The sequence below is a fragment of the Psammomys obesus genome, unplaced genomic scaffold (genome assembly GCF_907164565.1).
Source record: "Psammomys obesus unplaced genomic scaffold, mPsaObe1.curated_primary_1811, whole genome shotgun sequence".
Classification (NCBI taxonomy): Eukaryota; Metazoa; Chordata; class Mammalia; order Rodentia; family Muridae; genus Psammomys; species Psammomys obesus.
Window position 1 is genome coordinate 39,207,046 of NW_026592118.1, and position 13,741 is coordinate 39,220,786.

A 13,741-nucleotide genomic window follows, 5' to 3' on the forward strand; every position below is an offset into this window, starting at 1 on the left:
TTTGTGATCTCTCAAGAGGCTCCAAGTAATGATGTGTATTATTCTGTCATCTGTCTGTATAGCAGAAGCCCTTCCGGGTATTTTGAGATCCTATTTTTACTTTTATTCAGAAATGTCTGACTCAATGTGCAACCTTTAAAGGAAGCCGATTTGGTGAAATAAACATTATTTATATTTGACTAGTATTTTGTGGAAAATAATAGTATTCTAAAAAAATTACATTTCAGGCTTAAACACATGAAACTTAATGTGGTCATTTTGACCCCATTTAGCTCAGGTAGAAGTGGGGGAAAAACTGAGATGACAGATAATTGTACATCTTGTAGCCCTGAGAATTTTTTTTTAAAGACATACTTTTTATTCTGAGCCAGTACAGAAATTGTTGGTGTTATTGTTGTCCTAAATCTAGCTATGCTACAAAGGGATCTGGTTTCCATTATCTCTGATGGAGGTAGAACTGACATGAGCTCAAATAACAACATGGGAGTGCCCTTGGTTGATGATAAAATTCAATACTTGTTATCAGCTTATTGTCATCTATGACATTCAACAGTCTGAACTGAACATAATTTGTTCTGTCTCACATGTAGACTCACATATTCCAATCTTCCTCTCAGTACTGACACAGAAAACTACACTTCCAAATAATTTGAACTAAATGCAGCTAGAATTCTACAGTTTTGAAATGTGTCATTTTCCCACAGAGAAACTTCTGGGAACATTGCCCACATCAGAATTTTATCTTCAGAAACACATTTGAAATTTAGCAAAGATAAAATTTCTTGCCACACTTGCATACTTCAGATATATTTAAATAATATATATTCATACATAGATATGTATATATATGTATATATACTATACATTAAGGGTATCATATCATCCCCATAGTCAGGGTAGGTTATCATATTGTGCAATCTTAAATAAAAAGGGGCTTTGCAAACTGAGAGCTTTCAATCCTTCCATCCCTGTGACCTACTTATACCTTTCTCTCAGCTGAAGAGAAAAAAATGTGATTAAATGACAAATTTTGTTATTAAAAAAAAAAAACGACATTATCATTCCTAACTTTACTGAAAGGATCTTGTTTGTTAGGCAACACTTGTTGACCTAAAGTGCATCATGAGCATCAGGCTGGCCTTGAACTTGTAGCAATTTCCTTTTCTCAGCCTCGCAAGCATTGGAATCAGAAGTACATGCCTTCATCTTCATCTTCTATCTTCATTTAGATGAGCACCAAAAATAAAATTACATGTTAATTGGTAGTTTAATTTTATCAGGTAATAAAACATTCTCTGTATATTTGTGTTTAGATCTGTTATTGGTCTTCATGTTTAGTAATCTTTGTGTCAGTCAATATACCTTTAAACATTTTCCAGTAATTCCATATTGAAAGAGTCCATAGAATTAAATGAGAACAAAAATACCTGAATGAAGTTAGAGAACAAAATCTAAGTAAACACAAATGTCTAAATGAAGTACAAAAATTCATGATATGAAAATTAAGTTCAATAATGAGGTAGAAATACTGGAAAAAAACTCAAACTGAAATGAAGTTGGAAATGAAGAATTCAAAACCAAAAAATTAGTGAAAAGCCTTACTAAGTGGACCATATACATGAGAGAATATTGAGGCCTGAAGACAAAAAAGATTAAAGATTTTAATAAATTTAAAAGTCATGAACGGAATGTACAAGAACCTTGAAACACAGTAAAATAACCAAGACCTGTGATCTGTACACAAAGAATAGGGGAAGAGGAGGTTGGGGAGGAGGAGGAAGAAAGGTCATGACTTATTACTGTTTTAAATCAAAAGAACATAGCATGTCTTCAGTAAAATTATAGAAAAATATTCTTAAATCTAAGGAAAGATAAGCCAATATCTTATATATATGATATATAAAAGGCACACTGAATACCAAATAAATAAAACCAGAAAAGAAATTCCTCATGGTACGCTATAGCTAGAACACTAAACATGCTGAGCAAACAAACGAGCAAAGCTCATGAACTCACAGAGGCTGAAGCTTCACACTCAGGACTTGTAACTGCTCTCTGTCAGGTCCTGTGTGTGGGAGAGGAAAATCAGCTGTTTTTTTTTTTTTTCTAATAGACTGAAACTGGATGTATCAACCAGTCTAGGACAGGTCTCCTGTTCAGAAGTGGTTGACCAACATAAAATTGGACTCCAACTGTTTGTGTGTGTGTGTGGGTGTGTGAGAGAGAGAGAGAGAGTGTGTGTGGATGCTATTATTTGGTTATAGTTTGGTGGGTTTACTTTATTTCTTGCTTCCTTCTTTTCTTTCTTTTGTTCCCTTTTTCTTTTTATTTGGATGTGGTTTTATTTTGTTTTCTTGTTTTTAGGGGGGGTTATTTGGTATTGGGTTTTAGTTTCTTTTTTGAGAAAGAACTTAAAGTTGGGTGAGTAGGGAAGAAAGAGGATCTGGAGTGTCATGGGAAAAGGAAGAATATGATCAAAATATATTTTAATTTGAATTTTAAATAATGAAAATAATAATAATAATAATAAATGTTGTAAGAGAGAGTTACATATAAAGGTAGAGAGAAATAGGGGGAAATAATGTAATTCTATTTTAATTAAAAATTTTAAATGAGAACCCCTGGGTAGATGGCAGTTTAGTCTCCAAGTGGGTTCCCTACTAAGGGGAACAGGGACTGTCTCTGACATGAACTTAGTGGCTGGCTCTTTGGTTACCTCCCCCCCATCCCCCCAGGGGAAAACAGCCTTACCATGCCAAAGAGGAAGACAATGCAGCCAATCCTGTTGAGACCTGATAGATTAGGGTCAGATGAAAGGGGAGGAGGACCTCCCCTACCAGTGGACTTGAGGAAGAGCATGGGAAGAAAAGAGGGAAGAAGGATGAGATTGGGAGGAGATGAGGGAGGGGACAATAGCTGGGATAAAAAGTGAATAAATTGTAATTAATAAAAAATAAATTAATTTAAAAAATTAAGATGAATTAATTTATTCTGCAGTGACCCTGAGATTTTAGTTACTGAATCCTGTTTTCTTTGAGATTTTGGCAGGATTAGCAACTAGGAAAAAAGTATGTGCATGTATTAGGGAGGATCCAAGTTCCTTATCATCTAACAAATGGTTCTCTTTACAATAATGTACTAATTTATTCTGCTGCCAAAATCAGAGCCTTAAAGTAAGTCCAGATACTTGAAAACTACAAAATAATTATTTGCCACTTCTCTTTATTTCTTGCACAGTAATCAACTACAAACATTAACAGATCATTAATCACATTAAAAGGCGTCCTAAGATGCAATTTAAAATCCAAGAAAGGAAATGGAAAGTTTTATAATTATATGATTCATCTCTATGGAGATGCTATTTAGTCTTGTGAGGCTAAACAATCTTAATTCAGAATGTGTGTTGATTTCTAAAATGGTGGTTCATTTTCACTATTTTGCATATGATTTCTTGATCATCAAGATCAGCCGGTATGTCATTTTTATATCCTGCAGGACGGTTCTACAGTGTGGTGACCCTCTTCCATATTACACATGAATCATAATCTTTAGCACATCATGGCTGGTATGTCTACAGAGTTCTAACCTTTATAAATCTCGGATGCTTGTTACAAGGGTACAGCTCCATAGGTGGAGTTTAGGTAATACTGGAGAATTGAGCTACATCATGGCTTTCTATTCTGTGTTTACATCTAATCTTGGCTGAATTCACTAAGTCTATTTTAGCTGGCTAACCCATTCTTTTATTCTTTTATTATTTATCATTTCCCACACTGCTAATCTTCTTAATTTGAACATGGAGTTCACCTGAAATTCATTTTTATTTCCCAGACATGTTATCAATAATCACAAATCAGTCATTGGGAACATGATTTGACATTAAAATTATCATCTTCTTCTTCTTTTTAAAAGTTATATAGATAAAGTTTTGAAAACTTTACATATTTTAAACTAATTCTTGTTAACAATATCGGTGACACAGGGAAAAGCATATAGTTTTATTAGATAACTATAAGCTGAAAATAAAACTGTAATAAAGCATGCACATGGATTAAGCAAACAGCAGCCTTATACATAGTGCAATATTATTAAAAATGTAGTCTGTGAGGGTCATGGCTGGTTATGGGATTAAAATGTTTCTTCTTCACTTTGAGAAGCTTCCAATGTCTGTCCTTACACACAGGAGGCTGATTAATCAGGGATCATATGCTAGCATTAAAGCCAGAGTCTATGTACATATTGGCTTTTTGCAGCTCAGTGTTCTCCTCACCTTTCTCTGTGTCACTGCTCTCATGAGCTTAGGTCTTCAGTTGCAGGGTTGGAGGTCATGTTCACGTGAGTCCGGCAGAGACGCTGTGTAGGGAGAAGTTTAGAGATTCTCAGATTGACCGTATATACCCACCCGCCTTATGAGCTGGTGAATCAATGAAACTGAGAAGCTTTCGATTAGTCAGCCTTCTATTATCCTTCTGTACAAGAAAGCCATCATGACTTTATGTGGGGTTTTTCTTGAGCACTTACTGATGGTAAGAGGACATAAATATACTTTCAAATGCATATATATATGTATATATGTATATGTATATATATTACACATATATTTACATTTTTCACCTCCAACTTTCTCTCTCAAATCCATCTGTTACACATTTACTCATGATTAAATAACTGTATTATGTTTTATTTGAAGAGAATAGGGATTCTTAACATTGAACAAACAAAACATTATAAAGTTATACTAGCAATTTTTATTCTCACTGACCAGTTAATGGCTTGTGAGTAAAAGGGTTTATGGATTTGACTTCCTAATACAGTATTAAACAGGGAAAACTGTAAGAGTGCATGTCTGTTTCCCTAATACGTAGGAGGTGGAAGGAGGTAGATCGGGAGTTAAGGCCAGACTAGGCTATAGATGATACTGTCTCAAAAGAAAACAAACAAATAAAAAACAGAAACGTTAATGCTACCTCCCTTTGATGATAATATTTTGAAGACTTTAGTACTTAAAAATTATGTAGTACAGATCATTAATTTTGGAATCAGCAGTTAAATTTTAATTCCTCATATTGGCAAATTCCCTGACACCATTGTTAGTGACATAATAGCTAAGTGATCTGAAGTTATAGAATGTCATAAAATGTACAATGAAATTATCGTTGGTCACTCATAGCTCTATGTTCTTTTTCAGACAAGGCTATTTAGAGCACAGTGCAGCAATGAGGTTTAGAATAATTTCATAATGCGAAGCCATGCAATATGAAAATTTATTCAAAGTCTGAGAAACAGAAGGGCCTGGTCTTCCATGCTGAGCTGAGCCGGCTGTCTGAGCAGCGAGATGTCCAGGCAGCTGCTATGAAAAGGGCGTGCAGAGAGATGGAAAGGCACAAACTGTTGCAGTTTGAGTTTGAAGTGTCTTCCCTGGGTTCGTGTGTGTGAAGCAGCTGGAGCTGTCGTTTGGGAAGAGTGTGGAACCGTCAACTTGAGCTTCCCTGGAGAAGCTGGATTAGTGGTAACAGGTCTGGAGGCTTTATACCCCAGCAGTTCTTCCTTTTTACCCTTGTCTTCCTGAGTGGAGACACAGGTGTGACCAGCCAGCCACCTCCTCTTCTTGCCACTGTGACCTCCTTGCCTATAGCTGTGCTTTTCACACCATAATAGAATGATCTCAAACTCTAAGCCAAAGTAAACACTTCATCCTTTAAATTGCTCCTTTTAAGGCTTTTGGCCATGGAAATGGAAAAAGGAACTAGAACACATTCCTTATTTCTGATTAAAGAAACCTTTTCTCTAAAGAGGTAGCAAGGACATTAGATTGCAATGCCAAGATACATAAAAGAGAAACACACATTAAGTTATTCGCTATACCAAACAGCAGTCCAAAATTTTAAGTATTTTCTCCAGGCAAGATAGTCCACTTCCATTTATTGCCTCCTGGTGAACTTTTAGCAACCTTAAATGGGACGCATACTATTTGCTCAGCTTTACCAATAGGCCCAAGCGCTCAGATGTTAGTGCAACGGCTTCCAATCACTCACAAGGCCCCACGGGTGTGAAGCCTTGTGTTCTAACCGAGTCACCTAACGACTGATGGGGACACTTGTTGTCATTTCCCAGACTTGATTGAATTGTGTATTTTTATTCTCTTTTCCATTATCACCTGCACATCACAACAGATTTTTGCCGGTCAGCAAAGGCCTCAAAAACAGGATGCTGGTGCTTAGTTGGGCACTTAAATTCCCTTTGATGTTTGGAATTAGCCGACTTTAGTGTTTTGCTTCTTCTACAGCACATGCCGCACTGTGCTCATTGGCACTCCGGAAGCCTCCGCATTCAGACCCTGAACTAAAGTATTGTCACACTTCTGCGAGGAGGGCTGAGAAGACTCAGGGACGTTCTTGCCAAGTGGTTTCTGAGAGAGGTGCGAGCAGATTCAGAATGTGTAATTCCTCTGGCAATCAACAAGCACCACCGATTTCCTGAGTTTGTCACGAAGAGAAAGTCCTGCAATTTATGTGACGGCTGGCCTTTAAAGAACTGTGCAGTGCTTGGATATTCTCCTCGGCAGTCGACGGCCACTCACGTTCAAGTCACAACCTTCTGTGGGGGACGAAAACCACAGGCTGGCATGGAAACTATCTGCAAATGGTCTCACGGTTTTTTATAACTGGAGCTCCCAGAAACCCCATTTGATGGTATTTTTTGAATGTCGAGTTTCTACTGCTGGGTGATTCTGCTCTTTGGAATCTTGGGTAAAGGGAGTGTTTCAACCAGAAAGATACCTTGGAGTTTGAAATATATTTCGTATGCCTGATGGTCATCACGTTCATTTTTATTTAAAAACCAACCAACCAACCAACCAACCAACCAACCAACCAACCAACCAACCAACCAACCAACCAAAAAGCTATCTATACTCAACTAAAGAATGCTGAAAGCGGGACAAACAGTCTTCTTGAGGGAAGAATTTTATAATGGTTATCCAATACCAAGTGGTCATCCCTAAAATCATATACATACAAGTAACATTATACAAACTGAGAAGAGTGTGCTTACATATTTAAGCATATATATGCGAAGCCACAGATTGAAGGCAAGTACATGGGCAGGGTGGGTAGGAGGGAGAATTAATGGGAAAATTATGTAATTAATAATATCTTAATTTCAAAAATTAAAAAAAAGAAGAAACTGGGAGCCTTTTACAAGTTTCTTGTTGAACGAAATGCCTGGCCCATGGTGGCCTTGTAACTCTCCATCACATTGCCATTTGATGACGTGCCCACTTGAAGATATCAAGGAACACTGTGGGAAGTAGAAGGGCCAAAACTTCTGGCCAAGTGGAAATGGCTGGTTCAAGAATCTACGCTAGCATTGTCTTGTCTTACTTGAAAGGGTCAGATACCCCTTTGGAATGAAAAATTCTCTCCCAGTAATACAGCTAATATGAGGCTCACTGGAGTCCCTGGCTCAGTGGAGTCTTCACATGATGGAAGTTGCCATGAGTACCCTAGAGTGGTTCATTGATCATGTCTCATAGTTTAGCTATGCCTGTTTGGTCTCAGACTGCTGTTTCACTATGTGGGTAGAATGAGGTGGTTCTGTTCCAAGTTTTTCGATATATTTGCTGATTCATCTTATCTCTCCTCTTGAGGGCCATGGATCCTCATGTCTTTCAATGAAACATTTATTGTCTTTTTATTTAGACAAAATTCTCATGAATATTTGTTTAGCAAACATCTTAGAAAAAAATCAAAACTAGAGGGGACAGGAGCTCCGCAAGGAAAGCAACAGAACAAAGAAATCTGGGGCCAGGGGTCTTTTGTGAGACTGATACTCCAACCAAGGACCATGCATGGAGATAACCTAGAACCCCTGCTTAGATATAGCCCATGGCAGTTCTGTCTCCAAGTGGGTTCCCCAGTAATTGGAACAGGGACTGCCTCTGATGTGAACTCAATGGCTGGCTCTTTGATCACCTTCCCCTGAAAAGGGAGCAGCCTTATCAGTCCACAGAGGAAGACAATGCAGCCAGTCCTGCTGAGCCAGTCCTGATATGCTAGGGTCAGATGGAAGGGGTGGAGGAACTCCCCTATCATTGGACATGGAGAAGGGCAAGGAAGGAGATGAGGGAAGAATGGTGGGATTGGGAGGGGATGAGGGAGGGGGCTATAGCTGGGATACAACATGAATAAACTGTAATCAATAAAAATAAATAACTTTTTTAAAAAAGCAAAACTGTTTCTCTGGTCTAATTTGCTTATTATTTTTTTTCTAAGAAAATTAGGTTTTGGATTTGTGTAATGTTTCTTTTCTGTTGTCACCTCCATTACTTTTCTTATTTTCAAAATACATTGTCTTCTAGTATTTTGAAATCAATAGTTATTTTTAGTTCATTCAAAGATATAAATTCATCTCTAAAACTCGGAATACTTTCATAAAATTATAATGAATCTTTCATTACCTATAAATTTAAAAATTTACATATTTATTTTGTTTTATTTTTACTGTATTTTCCTTTAGCAATTTAACTATCTGTATTTTGTTTTTGTTTTTGTTTTGTTTTCTTTTTGAAACAGGGTATCTTGTGTCTCATGTTGGCCTCAAACTGTCTTTGTAGTAAGAACTGACCTTGAATTTCTGACACTCCTGCCTCTACTTTCCGAATATTGAGGGGTAGCAGGCATTGCTCAATAAATCATTTTAACTATGCAAATACATAGTAGTTGCACCCTTTCTTATACTCAGCGATTAGGTTAGAGGTATTGTGATCAAAGAATAAATTTTTCTTTTGTTGTTCTTTATAAGGCTCGTTAAGAGCTTCCTTAGGAGTTACCTAAGGTCATGCTTTGTGTGTATCCCGCACGGACTATTTGGTTGGATACTGTGCTCTCTGTTTATCTACTTGGTTGCATGTGTTCATTTTGTTGTAAAAAGTTGCTGTACCTTATTCATTTTGTAAGCTTGCGTTACCATATGAAGGAAAACAATGCATCATTAATATGGGCTTAAAATTTTTGGTAATCATGACAATTTTTTTCCTCCTAGATTTTGAAGAGAGTCCTTTAAATATGTATAACTTTACTACTCTCATTGTGTGGTTGCTTATATTGTTATGAGATAAGGCATTGTCTAGTCTTATCCACATTAATTCTTTGTATCTTAAATTTCTTTTTCTGAGGTGCTGGTTTTGCTTTAGCAGTTTTCTTGGAGTTTGTGTAATTTTCATTCATTCATTTTCAATTCTGTATATATGTATGTATGTATTTATAATTTTTGGAGAGTCCTCCCCATTTTTTTCTTAGCTCATAATGATGAGTTTCAATAAATATTTTTCTTACCTTTACTTCTATTAATACTTAATTTACACCTTGCGTTGTGTTTCCTGTTTATCATGCCTGTTTGTACTTTCCTACCCCATCTTTCCTGCCTCCTATTAATTTCATAACATTCTTATTCCTTTTTCTGACCTATGATTATATATATAATTATATATGGTTATGTATATGATTATATATCTATATATATCCTAGAAATTTAGTGATTACATTTGAAGTGTTAATATCTGACCTTATGTAATATTTTTCTAAAAACTTTTAGAGCTGTATAGTATTTTTAAGCCTCACAACGGATCTGAAATACCTTACAAAAGGAATGACCTAATGGCCTGTCTCTTCATAATTACTACTTAAAATTGTTTATTTCATTGGCTTAATTTAATAAAAAAATACTCCTAATTTCAAACTTTAACCTTGTTTAATTTGTCTCATCCTTTGGATCCACGTTCACCTTTAAGGTCCTTCTTTGAAGACCCTTTAAGTGGAGGCCTGTGAATGTATAATCAGTTTGGTGCTTTGTACCTTAATAGCTCTTTCCAAATTCAAGAGTGATGCTTCACCATTGTCTAATGTTATAAAAAGATTTACTTTTCTCATAATATTTTGAATAATTATTCTTTCCAGTGTTAGGGTGAAGCCTAAGCCACTGAAATAGGAAGTTTAATGAAAAGCTAGTGAGAAGCATCTAGGCACCACAGATCACACCACCTTTTGGAAGCAGGATTTGCCCTCTGGTTACTTTTTTCTCTTTTTAATTTTTATTTTGTTTTGACAGTCACATAATAAATGTACATATTTGCAGGGTCTCTGATACTGTTTCTTTTTTCAATATATTCTTATCATGGTTTGCCCTCTCTCCACTCCTCCCAGATTCTCTCCTTCCAACTTCACACTGTCTTTCTCTCTTTCTTTAGAAAACAAAATCAAATTTAAAAAAAGGAAATAAAGCAAAAAAAAAAAAAAACTACAGAATCATACATACACAGTGACACTAACACATAAACAAAGCCCATAAAAACAATGAACTACAACTTTACTGTAAGAAATCTTTACAAAGGAGATTTTTTGTTTGGCATAACAATTTAAAGTGAAATCTTGCTCTATGCTAAGAATCATGGAAGAGATTGAATGACTAACAAAACTAAAAGTAATATAGTTCCTACAAATGTACGGTTGGGTTTTGCTTGATTTTGGTTTTTGTATTTTATTTTTATTTTTCCTCATTTATTAAAATTAGATTCTTCAAATAATATATCATGATGACAGTTTCCCCTCCATCTACTCTTCTCACTCGCTCCCAACTTCTCTCATCCGGAACCATTCCATTTCTTTCTCTCTTATTAGAAAAGAACAGGCTTCTAAGAGGTAACAACAAAATATAACAAAATAAAATATGATATGCTGAAACAAAACCATCACACTGAAGTTGGACGATGCAAATCAACAAAAGAAAAAGAACCCCAAAGAGAAGACAAAAGAATCAGAGACTCCCTTGCTCACATCTCCAAAAATCCCAATTAAAAACCTGAAGCCTATAACACTGTGCAGAGAACCTAGTGCAGACCCTAACCTTAGGCCCTGTGTTTGCTGTTTGACTCTCTGTGAGTTTCTGTGATCTTCGTTCCTTTGACTTAGAGGGCCTTGTTCTCTTGGAGTCCTCTATATCATACGGCTCTTACAATCTTTCTGTTTCCTCTGCAGTTGTTAACAACATAAAGAGGGAACTATTATATGAACGGATGCAAGAAATGCTGTGATGGTCAGTAAGTAGCAATGACGTGGAAGTACAGAGTTAATCTATCATTGGAACTTTTTCAAAATTCTAGTGTCAGTAGTAAAAATAAACTAGGCTAGTCAAGTAAAAAATATACAAAATACAAGTTGAAAATTAACAACAACAACAAAAAGAGCAGACACCTGAGGCTAAAAAAAAAAAAAAAAAAACAACAAAAAACAAAAAACAAAAAAAACCAACCAAACAAACAAACCGAAAAAAACAAAAAACAATGATAAAGCAAGAAAACTTCCAGAACTGAGAATTCACAAAAGAAATCCAACTAGGTCTTTATAAAAATGATGATTGAAATCCCCTCCCTCAACTCCTCCAGGTCTCACTCTCCTTCCCCCTCCCCCCATCCCCTTCTCCTAGTCCACTGAAAAGGGGAGTTCTCCTCCTCTGCCATCTGCCCATAGCTTATCAAGTCTCATTAGGACTGCCTGGATCCTCTTCCTCTGTGGCCTGGCAAGGCAGCAACGCCAGGGACAAAGGACCTCCTGAAACTGAAAAGCTTCTGTAAAGCAAAGGACACTGTAAACAGAACAAAATGACAGCCTACAGACTGGGAAAGGATTTTCTCTCTATCACTACTGCAGCTTTCCCTCCCTCCTAACCACACAGTTCTGCCCACACCTTCTCACCCTCCCCACCAGATCCACTCCTCTTCTGTTTTCCTTCAAAAAAGAGTAGGCCTCACAGGGGTATCCTCTAAACATGGCATAACAAGTTGCAATAAGACTACGTACATACCCTCATATCAAGGCTGGATGAAACCAGCCGGTAGGAGGAAAAGTGTCCCTAAGGCAGGCTAAAAGAGGCAGCCTTACCAGGCCACAGTAGAGGACAATGCAGCCACGTTTGATGAGAACTGATAGACTAAGATCAGAAAGGAGAGGAGAACCTCCCCTATCAGTGGACTTGGGGAGTGGCATGCATGCAGAAAGGGGAGGAAGGGTGGGGTCGGGAGGGGAGGAGGGAGGGGCTTATGGGAGGATACAAAATGAATAAAGTGTAATTAATAAAAAAATTTAAAAAAAAAGAGTCAGAAACAGCCTCTGCTCCCACTGTGCTGGCTTGGATAGGAAGGCTCATGTGATTGAAAACTTGGTCCATAGAAAATGTCACTATTAGGAGATCCAGCTTTGTTGGAGAAGGCATAGCCTTTCTCAAGAAGTGTGTCACTGTAGGGGCAGGCTTTGAGGTCTCAGATGCTCAAGCTATGTCCAGGGTCGCTCACGGTCCTTTCTGCTGTGTGTAGATCAAGCTGTAGAAGTCTCAGCTCCTTTCCCAGCACCATGTCTGCCCGCAGGCTATTATACTCCTTGCCAAGACTATAAATAATGGCAGCCTGTAAGCCAGCTCCAAATAAATGTTTTTCTTATAAGAGTTGCTGTTGTCACGGTGTCTCTTCACAGCAATAGAAATCCTAAGTAAGATAGACACCAAGCTACACAATCATAACATATGTACAGAGGACCTCAATCTGACCCATACAAGCTTCCTAATTGTCACTTCAATCTCTGTGAGCCCCTATGAGCCATGGTTAGTTTATTTTATGGGCTGTGTTCATGTGGTGTTCTTGACATTTCTGGCTCCTAGAATCCTTCCTCTTCCTCTTCCTCAGGATTTCCAGAGCTCTTCCTAATGTTTGGCTGTGTGTCTATGCATCTGTTCCCACCTGGTGAAGCCTCTCTGATGATGATTATGCTAACCTTTGGTCTACGATATAGCAGAATATTATTAGGAATCATCATATTGGAATGATTTGGTTCTATTCTATGTCTCTGGGATATCCAACATCTAGGAACATTTTTAAATTGTGATGTTGAGAAAGTAGCTATAGGTCTTGTCATCTCCCTTTAATAATATAAATGTATAATAATAAGAAACTCAGACCTGACTTGATAGCTCTTTCTGGGATAATCTTCTTTACCACTTAAAATTTGTTTGCTAATAGATGTTGCCATCAATCACAAACCAGGTGTGCTGAAAATACTAAAGCTACTGTTCCAGAAAGCCTGGAGTTTTCTGGAATTTAAGACTTTAAATAAGGTAACACTCAGTGTCTTTGCTACATTTGTTGAAATTGTTTTATTGGATGGCCTAAGTGGATATGTACCCAAATCTCTTTTGAAACTATTATAAAACCATGTATATGCAAATACATACAGTTTTAAAATTTAATCTTGGTAGGAAATTATAACTAAAGCAAAAAGCTATGAGTCAGTTAATATTGAGAGAAGAATTTGAAAGGAATAGTAGTGTTTGTGTATGAATGTGTTTCTGTGTGTGTGAGAGAGAGACAGAGACACAGAGACATAGAGAAAGAATAAAGTCACTGCTTAATATCAAAATTACCACTATTTCCATATTTTCAACTGTTATTTGTACAAAATATGAATTAAATATTTCTGTCATGAGAGATTAAGACATAGGTATTATGCTATATTTTTCATGTAGTGAACCAGGGTGCTGGAAATTTGTTTCAGCCTTCAGCGCATGTATTTTATTTTACAATAATTTGGGAATTGAGATCTGTTCAAATATGTAAACGGATTGCCTTTCACTGTCTTGTTTTCCTTAACTATCTTTAAGGAAGATGAAAGTCAATGGATGAATGTAAGGTAAAGCA